General features: G+C 46.0%; 1 pseudogene; it reads left to right on the top strand.

The window, feature by feature from the left end:
* Window positions 1-4,225, top strand: part of LOC105509282 — a 51,926-nt pseudogene extending 47,701 nt beyond the window's left edge.
* Window positions 4,226-4,579: the final 354 nt, after the last annotated feature.

The raw sequence follows: 4,579 nt of genomic DNA, 5'->3' as shown, positions 1-4,579 counted from the left end.
CCAGGGGAAGTGCTGCAAAGAGAGTTCTTTGCTGTGCAGGGGCCTTGGATCGCGGTCCTGTGGGGCAAGGGTGGGCTGGGTAGAAAGGCGGGTAAGCAGGCCTGACCCTGCGGCCAGGGCAGGTAAAGCACAGTTGCTGCTCCTCTACCTGCATTGCCAGAGAGCTGCATGGTTAAGATGCAACATACAGCACCCTTGGGAAGCTGGGCTGCAAAGACTCCTGGAGCCCTTTCCTTCCCCTACACCTTCCACTCCCACAGGGGTAAAGAGTAGGCCACTCTCCCTCCTAAGCCTCCATGGTTAGGGGACTAAGTGGGGTTGTTTAGGCCCTGACTTTCCTGAAACAAGAGCATCATAAAGTTTCTACAGCCGCCCCTGCCCCCAACTGCCCATGGCCCTCGTCCTGTGCCATCTCCAGTCCCATTCTGTGCCCACGCTGTGCTCATCTCCTGACTCTCCCAAGTCCGGGGAGGACAGTGCTCTCTCCATTTCTGCTTTGGTGGAGCTGTAACCACAACATGCCATCCTGCTAAGAACATGCTTCTACTGGGCTGTTTCCATGTGTGACATCTCCTTAGTCTACTGCCTTCCTCAGGGTAGAACTCTCTATTTCCTCAGTCCTCACTTAGTGAAGTGTGGCTGCATCACCAAACATCTGTGAGATCTTACGTGACTCTGGCCTTTTTTCCCCCACATTGAAATTACCAGATCTGGAGGGCTGATGGACAATGTCCAGGATCTGTTTCCCTTCCAAGAGCTGTCAGTCCATTAGAAAGATTCCTGGGCCAGGCGCGGTGGCTCAAGCCTGTAATCCCAGCACTTTGGGAGGCCGAGACGGGTGGATCACGAGGTCAGGAGTTCGAGACCATCCTGGCTAATACGGTGAAACCCCATCTCTACTAAAAAAACAAAAAAAAAGCTAGCCGGGCGAGGTGGCTGGCGCCTGTAGTCCCAGCTACTCGGGAGGCTGAGGCAGGAGAATGGCGTAAACCCGGGAGGCAGAGCTTGCAGTGAGCTGAGATCCGGCCACTGCACTCCAGCTCGGGCCACAGAGCGAGACTCCGTCTCAAAAAAAAGAAAGATACATACCATAAAAAAGCTAGCCGGGCGAGGTGGCTGGCGCCTGTAGTCCCAGCTACTCGGGAGGCTGAGGCAGGAGAATGGCGTAAACCCGGGAGGCAGAGCTTGCAGTGAGCTGAGATCCGGCCACTGCACTCCAGCTCGGGCCACAGAGCGAGACTCCGTCTCAAAAAAAAGAAAGATTCCTACAGCTCAGAATTTTCAAAGGGGGTGGGAGAAGGAAGGAAAGATTCTCCTTTCTCTGCTGAACCACTAAAGGATCATGAAGTACTCAAAAGTCTAAGGCAACACAAAAATGCTTAATAATTGCCAGGGATTATCTATGAGGAATGGAAGAGAGGAAAGAAATGGGGAAATGAATGATCTCACGCTGGCAAAGTGGTTTTGCTCCCAGAGGATCAACAAAGATGCTTAAAATTCAACTCCTTTTGAAGACAAAATGAAGGATTCAGGGAGCCAGGGGTTGCAGGTCAGGGGCTAACTCTACGGAGAAGGATGTGGGCCAGTGCCATTCTCAAAGAAAACTGGCAGGGTTGGGGGTTAACCTGAATGACACCAGCTCCCTGCCCCTATTTGAAAAGAAGCTTTGAACAAAGAGAACAGGTTTGCCACAAGTATTACAGAACCAGGATTAATACCATTATATGCAAATATATCATACAAATAGATAAGAAGAAAAAACCATTAACCCCAGTAGATAAATGAGCGAAGAACGTAGACAGTTCATAAAGGAAAAAAAAAAGTCACTTTTCTGTTAATAAACAAAATACCGCAAACCCTCACTAACAAAGACATGTACATTAAAATGACAATTAGACACAAAATTTCACCCATAACATAAACAGAGTTGTTTTCTATTAAGGAGTGTTCATTATTAGAACATGTCAAAAGCTGAGATAATATTGTCTTAGTTTCCTTGGGCTGCTATAGCAAAATACCATAAACTGGGTGGTTTGTAAATAACAGAAATTTATTTGTTACGGTTCTAGGGGCTGAAAGTCCAAGATCGAGTACTAGAAGATGCAGTGATGCTGAGGACCCATTTCCCCATAGACGGGGACTTCTCACTGTGTCTTCATACAGTGGAAAAGGCAAGAGGTCTCCCTCGTGTTTCTTTTATAGAGGCATCAATCTTTGTACGAGATTCCCACCTTCATGACCTAGGGGTCATGAGGCCCCACCTCCTAATACCATCACCTTGAGGGTTATGATTTCAACATAAAAATTTTGGGAGGACACAAATATTCAGACCACAGCAGATTCACTTGCTAATAAGTGGGTAAATGTGTCCAATCTTCTTTGAAATATGTAACAACAGTCATAAAAAGTTCATATCCTTTGATCCTGTAATTCTATCCCTAGAAATTTAACCCAAGAAAATAATTAAACATATGAACACAGTACCTATATAGGAATAGTCATCGCAGGATTAATTACAGTAGAGAAATATTGAAGCAACCGGGTTGTCAAACAAGGAAATGGCTAAGTGAAGTAAGGTACGTTCACATAAAGAAATACATGCCGGCATTAGAAGTCATGTTTTCAAAAAACACTTCAATGGCATGAAGAATTTCTCCTAATGTTGAGTGAAAACTAATGTTTTCACTCCTAATGTTGAGTTTTCTGGCTTGTAAGCCAGAAAACTGAATATGTCATAATATCCATAGGTAAAAATGTGTACTTTTGGAATATATAAGCATGGGCATAGAAAAGAAGGTGGAAGAGGCCAGGCGCGGTGGCTCACACCTTTAATCCCAGCACTTTGGGAAGCCGAGGCGGGTGGATCACGAGGTCAGGAGATCAAGACCATTCTGGCTAACACGGTGAAACTCCGTCTCCACTAAAAATACAAAAAATTAGCCAGGCATGGTGGCAGGCACCTGTAGTCCCAGCTACTCAGAAGGCTGAGGCAGGAGAATCACTGGAACCTGGGAGGCGGAGCTTGCAGTGAGCCGAGATCGTGCCCCTGCCCTCCAGCCTGGCGACAGAGTGAGACTCGGTCTCAAAAAAAAAAAGGTGGGGGGGGTGGAAGGAAATACATCAAAATGCTAACAGTCATCAGGACTGGGGAAAGCAGAGCAGAAAAATCTCATAGTGGCCAACATCCACCAGGAAAACAAAGAAACAGCGAAGCCTATTCAGAATGGAGACGAAGACCACTCTTGGGAGGAGGAAAAGGCCACCAGCCTACAAGAAAGAACAAACAAACAGGTTCGTCAACTTGCCCCTAATTTTCTTTTTGTCTTTAACTTCTGGGATACATGCGCAGAACGTGCAGGTTTGTTACATAGGTATACCTGTGCCATGGTGGTTTGCTGCACCTTTCAACCTGTCATTTAGGGTTTTTTTGTTGGTGGTGGGTTTTTTTTGTTGTGTTGTTTTTGTTTTTGTTTTTGAGACGGAGTCTCGCTCTGTCGCCCAGGCTGCAGTGCAGTGGTGCCATCTCGGCTTACTACAAGCTCCACCTCCCGGGTTCACACCATTCTCCCACCTCAGCCTCCCGAGTAGCTGAGCCTACGGGCACCCACCACCACACCCGGCTAATTTTGTTTTTGTATTTTTAGTAGAGAGGGAGTTTCACCGTGTTAGCCAGGATGGTCTTGATCTCCTGACCTCATGATCTCCCAAAGTGCTGGGATTACAAGGCGTGAGCCACCGCTCCTGGCCCATCTAGGTTTTCAGCTCTGCGTGCATTAGGTATTTCTCCTAATGCTATCCCTCCCCTTTCCCTCCACTCCCCCAACAGTCCCCAGTGTGTGATGTTCCCCTCCCTGTGTCCATGTGTTCTCGTTGTTCAAGCTCCTACTTATGGCTGAGAACACGCAGTGTTTGGTTTTCTGTTCCCATGTTAGTTTGCTGAGAATGATGGCGCCAACCTTCATCCACATCCCTGCAAAGGACATGAACTCATTCTTTTTTACTGGCCCCTAATTTTCAATGGGCCATACCCAGTAGGCAGGTCAATGATGGGATGGATAGAGGTGGAGATGACATGGGAATGTTCACGGAGGAGATGAGAGAAATCAGGAGAGAAGAGGGAGCTACAGTTGAGGAATTGTCTGTGTATCCTTATGGGAAGCTCTCTAATCCCCATGACCATCATGATGAATTTTTCCTATGCCTGGACTCCTGCCATTTTCCATGAGGTTAATATTGTGAGTCCCATTGTGTTATCTTTCCTTGCATTTTCCTAATGTCTTTACTCATTTGCTGTGAGCGTTATGTTTTTTCCATGTGTCAGGTGAGTCTTGTGCTTCCAGCTTCTAACTTGATGTTTGTAGATGACTGATAAATATCAATAAATAAAGCCTTTGTACCCAGTCTAAGTTTCTGTCATCAGTAGAGTTTTGCTCATTTGCATGGAAAAATATAAAGTTAATAGAGCAATTAAAAAGCAATCTATGCATTTATTATTGTCTCATTTTCAAGAATGTATACTTACATGTAACATACAAACCAAAAAAAAATCTGAGATTAAATACACCAGAGTGTTAGTTAG

Source organism: Colobus angolensis, unplaced genomic scaffold (genome assembly GCF_000951035.1).
Source record: "Colobus angolensis palliatus isolate OR3802 unplaced genomic scaffold, Cang.pa_1.0 Scaffold173, whole genome shotgun sequence".
In the NCBI taxonomy this organism is placed as follows: domain Eukaryota; kingdom Metazoa; phylum Chordata; class Mammalia; order Primates; family Cercopithecidae; genus Colobus; species Colobus angolensis.
The sequence above is the reverse complement of the archived record's forward strand: the minus strand, read 5'-3'. Positions and strand labels throughout refer to the sequence as shown.